The 13,214-nt window shown below is 38.3% G+C and overlaps 1 pseudogene; it reads right to left on the bottom strand.

The window, feature by feature from the left end:
* Positions 1-11,479: 11,479 nt before the first annotated feature.
* On the bottom strand, positions 11,480-11,675 carry LOC122916592 (annotated as a pseudogene).
* Positions 11,676-13,214: the final 1,539 nt, after the last annotated feature.

Here is a 13,214-nt window from a genome sequence, read left to right as displayed (position 1 = left end):
TACCCAAAGGATACAAAAATACTGATTCAAAGGGATATATGCACCCCTATGTTTATAGCAGGATTATCAACAATAGCCCAATTATGGAAAGAGCCCAAATGTCCAACAACTGATGAATGGGCAAAAAAAGATGTGGGGCATACACACAGACACACACACAGACGCATACACAGACACACACACACACACACTCAGGAATATTACTCAGCCATAAAAAAGAATGAAATCTTGAATTTGCAATGATGTCGATGGAGCTACAGAGTATTATGCTAAGTAAAATAAGTCAGTCAGAGAAAGACAAATACCATATGATTTCACTTATATGTGGAATTTAAGAAAAAACAAATAAACTTGGAGGGGGAAGAGGGGCAAAATAGACTTTTAACTACAGAGAACAAACAGGGTTGCTGGAAGGGAGGTGGACAGGGGTAAGGGGGGGTAGGAGGATGGGTTAAATAGGTGATGGGGTTAAGGAGGGCATTTGCTGTGATGAGAACTGGATGTTGTATGTAAGTGATGAATCACTAAACCATACACCTGAAACTAATATGTTAACTATGTTAACTAACTGGAATTTAAATACAAATTTGGAAGAAAAAAATAAAACAAGTAAATAAATGGGCATTCATTCAGTAAATATTCACTGACGACCATGATCCAAGAACTAAACCAGGAAACTTTGGATGCCTTCAGCTTACATTATCATGGAGAGGCATAAACAGTCAGAAACAAATAATTTCAAAAAATAATTTGAATTATGTGATACAAACAACCAGTTAGGCAGCTAGTTAATTTTCTTATCAGTGTCTCTGTGTGTCATTGGGGAGGATATAAGGTAGGTAGAATTTAAACCTGATTCACCACGACCAAGTAGGATTTATTCCTGGGCTGCTAGGTTGGTTCAACATCTGCAAATCAGTCAATGTGAAACAGTACATTAATAAAAGAAAGAACAAGAACCATGTGATACTCTCAATAGGTGCTGAAAAAGCATTTGATAAAGTACAGCATTCTTTCTTGATCAAAACTCTTCACAGTGTAGGGATTGAGGGTACATACATCAATATCATAAAAGCCATCTTTGAAAAATCCACAGTGGGGAAAAACTGAGAGCTTCTCTCCTAAGGTAAGGAACATGGCAGGGATGTCCACTATCACCACTGCTGTTCAACACAGTACGAGAAGTCCTAACCTCAGCATCAGACAACAAAAAGAAATAAAAGGCATCTGAATCAGCAAAGAAGAAGTCAAACACTGACTCTTTGCAGGTGATATGATGATACTTTATGTGGAAAAACCAAAAGAGTCCATTCCAAAACTGCTAGAACTCATATAGAAATTCGGTAAAGTTTTAGGATATAAAATCAATGCATAGAAATCAGTTGCATTTCTATACACAAACAACGAGACAGAAAAAAGAGAAATCAAGGAGTCAATCCCATTTACAGTTGTACCCCAAACCATAAGATACTTAGAAATAAATCTAACCAAAAAGGCAAAGAATCTGTACTCAGAAAACTATAGAACACTCATGAAAGAAATTGAGGAAGACACAAAGAAATGGAAAAACGTTCCATGCTCATGGATTGGAACAAACATTTTGAAAATGTTTGTGCTACCTAGAGCAATCTGTATATTTCTGATGTAAGAAAGATCATTAGGGTTTGAAGCTGATAGCTAAGAAAGAATTCTTGAGACGTCTTTTATTCAAACAGTTGGTTTTATTTAAGCACAGGGAAGACGGTGGGCAGAAAAAGCTGTGATGGGGTGATGAGGAGTGACAGCTTATATACTTCCAACTTGGGAGAAGGTTAGGGCTAGTGTAAATCTCTAAGGAATTTTGGAAGCAAGGTTTCCAGGGCCTTGAGGGGGCTAGCTATTGTTGGGAAGAGGTCATTTATTACTGTCTAATAAAACCTTAGTCATGAGACCCTTAAGGTTATATTGGTGGGCCATATGCTTGAGGGATGATTGCCAACAGGTATTTTGGGGGGCTTAGAGATAAAGGAGATTTCTAAAGGAATTTTTTTTATGTTAAAGTAGACTTAATAGGATCCTGGGGGTCGGGCTAAGATTGCCTTTTGCCCTTAGCAAAGTACTAACTAGGTAGTTGAGTCCCTAGAGGAATGTCACTCTGCCTGTTTTAAAGACTTGTCAATGGGTTGTAGGTAGTAAGGATATTCAGTAATTTCTCTTCTGCCTTTATTTCCCACATCACTTCCAACTATCTGACATTCTGGAAAAGGCAAAACTATGGAGACATATGGAGACCAAAACATATGGAGACCACTCCCCTATGGAATGTTTGCCAGGGGTTAGAAGGTGAGGAGAGATAAATAGGCAGATCACAGGATTTTTAGGGCAGTGAAACTACTCTGTATGGTACTGAATGGTGGATATATGTCATTACATGTTTGCCCATATCCATAGAATGTCCAACACCAAGAGTGAACCCTAATGTAGACTGTGGGCTTTGGGTGATAATGATGTGTCAATGTAGGTTCATCCACTGTCATGAATGTATCTGCTCTGGTGGGTGATATTGATATATGGAGAGTGTGTGCCTCTGTAGGGGCAGAGGATGTATTGGAAATCTCTGTAGCCTTCTGCTCAATTTTGTCATGAACCTAAAACTGCTCTTAAAAAAAAGAAAAAAAGTCTGTTAAAAATAAAAAGAGGGAAGGGAGTAATTTGGACTATACCTGTGATGTCATTTTCATAGTTCCATTGGCCAGAACTTAAAAAAAAAAGGAACATTTGAATCCATGTGAACATTTTGATTGTTAAACCTCAAATATGACTTAATAGATTAGGTTCAGGAATAAAGACACACCCAAGGTGACAATGTGTAGACCATGCTTCAGCCCAGAGCAATCTGAGCTGTCAAGGACATTAAAGCTCATTAGCAGGATTCCTGCACAGAAACACTGGCAGCCACAGTCCTGCATTTCACAGTTCTTAGAAATATCTTCTCATTGATGTTGGGGTGTTGCACTCAAGCTGAGAGCCTTGAGGTATTTAATCGAAAGGCAAACATATTGGTTTTGTATCTTGTGCTTTATAGAGAAGATAGCTTTTTTATTTTTAAAGTGACAATAGTGAGAAAAAAGAAGGGGGGGACCACCCACCTGTGACTGCCTTAAACCACCCAGTAGCTGTTTATAACATAACACATCATTCCATCCTATAAGAAGTCTTTAACATATGAAAAGGAAGGCCATACTGAGGGATTAACAAGCAGAATGGGGTGAAATGCTACACTTGCTTGTGATGGTGTGAGATTTATCTTCTGCAAGCTATTGATAATATTTTTTCACTGTAAGATTAGCTGTAGGGAATTTAAACAATTAGGCATAAAATCTATGGCATGATATTTAATCAATCACATCTTAGTTTCAGCCAATGCAAGGACTGTGGTCAGGTGTGGGAAAGGCGGATGAAGCAGAGGAGACCTGACCAAGCTGCGCTCCTCACGAGCTGTGTGGGCTTGTTCTCAGGATGACCGGGTATCCAGGAACAAGTCACAGCCTCAAGCAATCTGCTCACTCTGCTGACATTTCTGTTTGTTTATCATATAGCCTAGAGTTCTTCTTTCTAGGCAGTGGAACCAAAAAGGAGTGAGAACAAACAAATGAGACTGTGACGGTCCACCCCTCTGGGAGAAATGTGGGGATTTTATAACTCTCATGGTTCCAGGAAGGATGGGGAGAAATGATGAATTGTGTAGGTTGGTGAAAAATGCCCATGAGTCAGGTTCGTTTTTAACATTTTAGGTTGTAGGTGTATTAGGGTTCGTTTTTAACATTTTAGGTTGTAGGTGTATTAGTCACGGTTCTCCAGAGAAACAGGACTAATAAGATGTTTGTGTGTGTGTGTGTGTGTGTCTGTGTGTGTCTGTGTGTCTGTCTATTTGTCTATACACACACGGGGGGGGGGCGGTGGGGAGAGAAACTTCAAGGAATTGGTTCATGTGATTATGGAGACTAATAAGTCCAAAATCTTCAGGGTAGGGGACCTACCTGTAGCTCAGGCTGGGGATCCCGGGAAGAGCTAATGGAGTTAAGTCCAAAGACCTCTACCAGCAGAATTATTCCTTTTTCAGGGAAGTCAGTCTTTGTTCTGTTAAGGCCTTTGACTAAATAAGACCCATCTGTAATGTGGAGGGTAATCTGCTTTACTCAAAGTCCACTTAAATGTCAAGTTCACCCAAAAAACATAGTAACATCCAGAATAATGTTCCACCAAATATCTAGGCACTGTAGCCTAGCCAAGTTGAGGCATAAAACTAATGATCATGGTGGTTTCCTTGTTAACTAATAAGATTAAATATTGTATATTTGCATCCTGTCAAATTCTACTATATTTTGAGAAGATAAGCCCAGGAAAGAGTATAATTTACATGTAAGTCAAAGTCTTTAAGATGGTTTTTAGAACCATCTAACAAAATTAGATAATAATAGGATATGAGTCTAAATAATAAAAATAAGTCAATTTATGTATTATGTGTTAGAAATGTTTGAATCCTCATAAAACTTTGTAAGGTAGCAAATACCCAAAATCAATGAACTAGTTTCAAATTTCAGCTCTGCCACTGGCTGTGTGACCTTGACAAGTCCTTTAGCCTCTTTATTCTTCAGTTTCCTTTATAGGAAAATGGGAATAATCATAGCACCCACTGCCAGGATTATTCAGAAGATAAAATGAGTACTCTCATAGCAAGTATTTAGAACAGAGCCTGGCATATTACAGGCACTCAGTGAAAGTTAGCCATTATTGTTATAGAGGATAATAGAGCAAAGAGATGGAGACCAAGAAGCATGATATCCATCTGGAACCTAGAAATGGCGTGTTGGCTACATGCCAGTATCCAGCATGTTTATAAGTAGATAAATGAATATGTCCTTCCACTGAAGTCATAGGAACCTGAAGTTCAACTGAAAACAGATCATTCCAGTCTCCCTTGGCAAACCCATGACTAATTTTGCCAACAGGGAATATGAGGGGAGCCCTGACACTTGTCTCCAATATATTGTGTCCAGTACTGTCACTTTTGATTACCTTTGAGTTTGAATTGAATAAAACCATCTATGCGCGAAGTTTCTCCTAGAGGCAATGGGGGGGGGCAGCAAAAAAAATGCCCAGACTGAGCAATCCAAACTGATTCAGGATGGGCTAGCGTGAGGGACTTCACAGGCCCAACCTTCCCTGAGTTTATTTTATCACATCTTAGGATATAAAGAGTTATCTTGCAGAAACACTTTTTCACTTATGATAATACTGGGATCTCTGTAATGAAAGTCAATGTGTATTTTGTTTCATTTTAGGGAGTCTCAACAATAGTAGCCCAAAACACTTTAGAATACTCATTGTGCTGTTAAAAGTCAGCAGCTGCCATAGACCATAGATTTTCAGTAACTCAGCTAAGGGAGCTTTGGAACTGTAATGAAGCAAGTCACAAAGGAACCACTGGCAAGACTGTTAGGTCTAAGTGGCTCCTTGATTTAATAGCTCCTTGCTGAGATTCTCGGCTTTTCCCACCCTCAATTGTGAAACTGCTCTGATTTCTGAGTGTAGTTTGCATACTACCTTTAACTATTTGGTTTTCTTTTCTTCTTTGACTTTGCCTGTTGCTGCTTGTGAAAGCAATGCCCTCATTAGTTTCTTTTGCCTGGGGCTTCAGTTAAATAAGAGATTTCAAACTCACATAATTGTTTTCTGACCAGGATAGAATCCTAAGAGAACTCCCTCTTGCCTGAAAAACCATGTCATAGGCCTCATGTAGTTGGTTTGTGTTTCTGGGCTCATTCTTTGAATTCTTAGTATGGAAAACCAATAAACAGGAACAATGATTTTTATGCTAACTAGGTTGAAATGGATTTCCAGCCCACCGTTAAAAATCAGAAATCAGTCAGACCAGAACACAGAGGCCAGCAAATTGTTAGGTGATCAGGGTTATTTACTAATGTTTTGACGTCTCCACTTAGCATAAAGGTGAACTGGAGGCAATTCTGACCACATAGGCCCCCCCATGATGTTTTATTGGCTTGGCCAATTTATAAATCCTATATCCATGAGATAATTGGCAACTCATTGCTTCACAGACGTGGATTATGCAATCAGGGTGGGAAAAAGATCCACTGAAGCTGACCTGCGGGAAATCTTTACTTTTAATCTATAAAATATAATGAGGTTATGAATATAAAAGTATGGCCAAATACTAGTGTTTTGTATTATTAAAAAGTATACAAATTTCAGGAGATATTGTGGGTATTATTAAGATCTGTCTACTATTAAATATTAAGATATTTAATGTTATGACTCTATATTTTACTTTTTTGCAAATAGTTCTCCAGACCTTCATAGTGCAGTCCAACTTCAGTTTCAAATACTGTTTGTTAGGATTTTTTTTAATGAGTAATTTTCTTCTGTTTACTCATTCTTTATTTTGATAGTGGGTCTTATAGATCCATACTTATTCATCAACTGGAAGAGTAAATGTGATACCATACACAGATGAAGGGTCAGATTGCCAGCTGGCAGCAACTGTGAAAAGTGGAGTGTGGATATGTGTATGTGTCATAAACTGCTCTGCATGATGATCTAGCCATTGTTATTTGCAGAAAACTTTCTATTTTTGTTAGGTCAAGAAACCTGTAATTCTCCAAGTGATCCCTGAACCTTATTTAATGCAGCCAACCACAAAAGGAGCTGGGTTGAACTTTGGTGTCCGCAAGTTAGAAAGTAATAACTTTCTCATCTCTTCTGTAAGTGACTTATGCCATGTGATGAATGCAGACCCTTCCCTCACAAGGGTTTCTTGATATTATACACTTGTAGCAAATAAGGTTAGAACCTTTAAAATATAGCATTTAGTAATGTGCTGGAAATAGCTTCTTCTTGATTCCTTTAAAGGTCACCGCATTTGCTTTCCAGGCGTCCTTTTAGCTCCAGCCTCTACAGAGTGGAACTGAGAACATGCTTGCCTTCGCGCCTTCAATTTTCCCAAGCTTAAGAGTAAAATGGCAAGATCTTTCACATAAAATGGAGCGCCTGTGTGTGCCTCTGTATGCGTGTGTGTGTTCTTGTGAGTTTAGACGTATAAATGCATTAACAAGAGAATCTTAACACTGGTTATATACATGGACACTATTTTTTCAGTTGGAGGTAAGGTTATTGTCTTGTATTATCCTCAGTTTAGAAGCCAAGTCAGTGGGATGAAATTGAGGCAACATCTAAAAGAAAGCAAACTCTGGGGAAAGCTGTCAATTATTTGTGCTTTTCCTGAGCACTCCATGGACCATACTTCACCAAATCTAAGTATATTAAAAGACCCTCACCAGATAAATTAGCATCAGCCCACAAACTTTTCTCCTATTCCATTGAAAAAAACAAATTCATTAAGCCATTGATATAAAGCAAGAAAAAAATAGCCCATTGCAGCATTGCTATCAAAATTAGATTGGGATGGCAGATTGAAATGAGAGACTATTTCACACTAACTGATACAAATCAAGTCCAGACTGGCAAAAAGAAAAGAAAATGGCTTCCCTTGTTAGGCCTATTTCACTAGAATCATTATTGTCATTTGTTAGTTCTGTCAGGATCCTTACCTCCTTCACAACTCCATCGTTAGCATCATTGTTAACATTATCATTGTCCTGTATATAGTCAGCAGTTGTGCTTTTTTAAGAAGTACACTAAAGATTAAAAATGGTCCATATCTGCTAATTACCTGCACTATGTGTTCACCATGCCCTAGCTAATTCTGACCCTCTCCCCACCCACTAAAATCTCAAATAAAGCCAGTCTAAATTCTTTCTTCTTCCAGGACCTCCCTTCTGAATTCCCCATAGCAGCCATTATTAGGCTATTACTGATTGTTCATTTAAGATTATCTGCTTTGGTTATTAGCAATCTTTTCAAATGTGCGTATTTTGTTGGTCCAGCTAGAATATAAGGGTCTTTGTACATTGGTGTAAACACCATACTATTTAGATTAGTGCCTCCTATGTAGTATTATGTAGTATTTAATAAATACTCAAAAAATATTTATCAGTAGATTGCAATTGTATGGAGAAGTTGGAGAATTTGTTCACAGTCAGAATGTTCCTATAAGTGGTGTTAATTTAGCCAGAGGAGTTTGTATGTGGAGATCACACAGTATGTACTTATGGTGGAAAATATCATGAATGGGACATCAAGGACGTTGGGATTTATACAAAGTGGAGATGTCTCAGAAGAAAGAGCACTTGGCCTATTTTTTAAAATGTTCTCTGCATGAAATCTATAGGTTTGGCCAAGTCTTTTGAGAGGGTTGGAGAAGATTCTATGAGGGGATGGAAACATGAAATCAGAGGGTTAAGCCAGCCGCACAAAAAGTGAGTGAGATTAAGTATGGGACAACTGACTGGTGAAACAGCACGGAAAATCCGGGTCAGGAGCTTGCATTTGGGCTACATGGATGACAACAGTCCTTAGAAGATTTTGAATAACTGGAGTATCCCAGCCATGCAGCACTGTGTTCACGTCTGTTTTAGTGGGAACAGAAAGTGAGCAGGGAGAAGAGATTGCCATAACTCATGGATCGAGTAACCTGGATCTGAGCAGGTGCATGAGAGACGAAGGGCAAGAGATGAATGACACACAGAACTGCTTAGACTTGCAACCTAGTATGTATAAGTAGCAATGGAGGAAGAAATTGACATTGTTGATGATATTGAAGCCTTGGGAGAAAAGAAAGAATTTGCTTTTTTCTATCCCAAGGTAGGAAAGGTGAACAGTGAAATAGTATAATCCCAGTTAATATAGAGAGTGGGTGGATAGAAGATTATTCGTTCCCTCATTCCAGAGAGATCTTTCCTTAGGCTTCAGCTCAAGGACAATAATGGGAAGGCTTAGGGTTATACAGACTTTGGACTTGTAAGCTGAGATATCTTTAGCCTTTTAGCAGAACGGAGTGGGGCGGTGCAGAAAGCCACTGATTAGAACTCAGGAGTACTGGGTTCTAGACTCACCATGTCTTTTAACTGGAAGTCTAGATTCTCTGAGCTTTTGAGAAACAAGAGGAATAGACTAAATAGTTTCTAAGCAAGCCTTCATATTTTGTGTTTACACTCCATTTCAGCTCTCCATTGCCTGAAATTTGACGGCATGGTGTTGGTTGAAAGTATAACTTTTGTGGATTCAGCCCAGATGGCTGTACAGAACTCCTATCTGTCAGAGTCAGAGAATCAAAGAATATCAACCCAGCATCTGCATTTTGCAATATATATTGATTTACATCAACTTTTGTTCCAGGGATGTTTCTTTCAAAATCATTTGTAGTTGACTTTGCTGCCAGGGAGCTAGTCAAATATGACAAAGATGAGAAAGATGAGGGTATTAAAAGGCGAGCAGGGGAGAAAACAGACACCTTTGAGGGAGAACTACATTTTTAGCCTGCTTTGTTCATGTGGGGCTTTCAGGAGTGTGGTATGATGTAGGTTGATCAATGAAACACAGAGAAATGTGTTTCCTTCCTTACAAATGAGTCAACAGTACCTGTGCTTGCAGCCCCAATTTCATGCAGTTTCTTTTCCTTTGACTTGGAAATGTTAGCTTGTGTGAGTTTTAGAATAACATCCTGCCATGTGAACTATCTCTGTTTGAGTTATTTATTTGCTGTAAGTGAAATGGCACCTTACTGCAGCCTGGAATTTCCCAGGCACATTTGAATACATATATCTAAGACATTATAAGATACATGAATATATAACCTTGACTAATGGTTCACAATGCCATCCACACCTGAATCTGATGAAGCTTTTCGCTCCAAATACCAATTTATAGGAGGGGAGAGAGGAAAGTGTTAAACAGTACCATGGGGATGCAATCAGCTACATCGGACTGTGGAAAAATCTTTAGGGGCTATTACTTGATTTTTTTTTAACAAACATATTACATGAATAACAAAAGAGAAATTAGATGGAAACCATAGATCAAAGGATATTAAATATTTACAAATAAATTGCAATATGTGGAATTCATTTGCCTCCTAGTACAGGCATACAAATTTTAAAATTGTGACAATTACAAGACAGTTGTAGATGTGAACATTGACTAGATATTTGACAATTATCTACAAAATATTGCTAATTTTAAGAGCTGAGATAATGGTATTATGATTTCTTAAAGATTCATTATCTTTTGGTGGTACATGCATTACTTACTGAAATATTTGCAGATGAAATGATATGATGTATAAGTTGCTTCAAAATAACATGGGAAGGGAGAATAGCTGAAACCAGGATTGGCTATGAGTTTATTGTTGAACCTGAGTGATGGATACACAGTAGTTCATTGTACTATTCTGTGTTTGAAATTCACCACAATAAGAACATATTTTTTAAATCCATCAATTTGCATTGAGCAATGTTTTTGATTCTTGGAGCTTTCTCAGTACTTTTTCAAGTGACAGGTTAGAGTATCCCTAAAAGAATAGGATATAGATATTGTTGCCCTTTGGGTAGAAGACTAAAGAGGAGGAAGCATTCTTAACAAAAATATTTTTTTATTTTTTAAATTTGTACTGTACTAATGGATTCCTCTCCTGTCCCCTCAGTATCTAAGCTGGGATTGGAAGGGGAAACAAAGAAGCTGATCAGGAGGAAAACAGAACCTTAATTTTTCTCGCATTGCGGTTTGTATCAGTCAGTCCTTTTGGCCTTTTTAAAAAAGGCAAATTCCTGATGAAAAGGACTCCTATTCGCTGACCAGTCCCAGCATTTAGACTCAGACTGAATTCTTCTGGATTCCATGTGATTTCCAAACAATAAATATACTTTAGAGAGGCAAAGGACGTTGGGAATCCGAATCAAACAGCTGTGGCTATGGGTTTCTCTAACCTTCACTTTCTGGAGCCCACAGAAAGATAGCGTAAGCAGTTCTCTTTGCTTTCATCTCCCTCCTGGTGCTAACTGTAGTGGACATTTGTCCTAAGAATAACTTTTGTTGATATATTCCTTTCTCTCCTCCATCCTACCAATGGATTTTAGAGTCAGCTGACCTCACTTCCTGCTCTAGGGTTGAGCTCAGATTAGTTTAACCTACTCAGTACATTCTGTTCCTTTGGTCTGGGCTGTTGGTTCTGAGGAGAACATTCCCCCATGTGAGTTCACCCAGTATATTTCTCAGCACTGTTGTAATACAGGGGTAAAAGGAATCTCTCCTACTTGACTTGAACAAAGACAACTGTATCTCTGACTTTGTTAAGCAGTTATCCTGCTACCACAGGAGAGTGGGTATTAAAATGGGGCTCAGATTGAGGATTGCTGAGCAGAAATATGAAAAGAAATTTGGTCTTTGGGAATATGACTATTATGCTAGACTAGTCAACCATGACTATGCCTTTCCTTGAGGCTATATTTATTCTGAGGGTCAGTAAGTCTTGATTATTATTTGATCCAAATGAAATGTGTTTTATCTTATTTGTAACTAGGAGCATCTTAGTACAAATGGAACTTTCTTACCCATTGACATAGAAATGATGGAGATATAATATTTTGATGAAGATCCAGGAGTAAGAATATACTGCTCACTTCGCCTCTTGAATTGGCCCCCTATCAGATATATTCAGTTAGCAATAATCGTGCCTCAGATAAACCTCATTGGCTACGATACTGCCACTGCACAAAGCTATCAGATATATTCAGGCAAGGTTAGTTGGAGACATCAAATAAACATGTCATGTGAGTAGACAAACCTAAAGCATAATTTTGCTGAGTCTAATCCTGTCTGGTGAACCTAGGAAATTCTGAAGAGTGCCAAGTGAAAGGGTAGAGGTAATACTTAAAGATCTGCGCAGTAACCTGTGTGAAATCATTAGGTGTTGGGGGCTAGGAGAGAAGAAAAGCTGAGTTTAGCCTTACCGTTTCTGTTCCATCTTTGGAAAAAACCCATGTCAGCTGTACAGATCAGTATGCATGCTCCAAATGGCACTAGATTGCTCCATGGGGATGAGCTATGTTTGCTTTATTTACCTTTGTATTTATTAACTATATTGATTGACTACCAGATGTATGTTGGACACTGGTTGAAATATTCTAGTGTGAGAAGATCAGACAGTAAGCAACTAGACAAGTAAATCTGTCATTTCTCAGGTAGCCAAGTGCTCAGGAGAAAAAGAAAGTAGAATAAAGCAGTCTAGAAAGTACTAAGGAGGAGTAATATGATATATAGTGTTCAAGAAGATGACTCTTGAACAGAAATCTGAATGGCATGAAGGATCCTTCCAGAACAAGTTAAATTTGGGTTATCAACCATTTTTCACATACTTTTTACTTTGGAAAGGGAATTCAGTGCATTTTTGTAATTGCTTATAAAACAGGCAAAACAAAACAAAAGTGACTAAGAAAAAGACAAAATCTCCTTCCTAATTTATTTACTTGAAGAAAGAGAATCTTTTTTATTTTTTTTTTAAGATTTTATTTATTTATTTGACAGGCAGAGATTACAAGTAGGCAGAGAGGCAGGCAGAGAGAGAGAGAGGAGGAAGCAGGCTCCCTGCCGAGCAGAGAGCCTGATGCGGGGCTCAATCCCAGGACTCTGGGATCATGACCTGAGCCGAAGGCAGAGGCTTTAACCCACTGAGCCACCCAGGTGCCCCAGGAGAAAGAGAATCTTAAGTAGGCCTCTATGCCCAGCTCAGAGTCAGATTTGGGGCTTGATCTCACAACCCCAAGATTATGACCTGAACCAAAATCAAGATTTGGTTGCTTAACTGACTGAGCCACCCATGTGCCCCCAAAACTTCCTCCCTTTTATAACTCCCTTTCATTCTCCCCACTTTAAACATTTGCCCATCACCCTGTCCATGGAAACAGAAGTTAAAATTTGTTGGGTAGTCAACTATACCTTTTTTCTAAGCTTATTCAAATTTATACTCCCCGAAACACACATGGGATATGTATGTATGTTTATAATTATTTCTATTTCTTATAAAATTAAGATTATATAACGAACTATTCTCTGCAATTTGCTGTATTTATGTAACAATATTTTGTTCACCGTGACAATACACATTAACAGACATCTAACATAGCCCTCTCTGTCTTGCCATTTGGTTGTTCCTCCTTTTCTTATATTTCTCATGCTGGATAATGGAAAAGAATAAAACCTGCAATGTAAGTAGGTTCTCCTAAAATTTTCTCATACTATGTATTCCAGATGATGAAAGT

Source organism: Neovison vison, chromosome 8 (assembly GCF_020171115.1).
Source record: "Neovison vison isolate M4711 chromosome 8, ASM_NN_V1, whole genome shotgun sequence".
Lineage (NCBI taxonomy): Eukaryota > Metazoa > Chordata > Mammalia > Carnivora > Mustelidae > Neogale > Neogale vison.
This window is presented reverse-complemented; position numbering and strand designations above follow the sequence as displayed.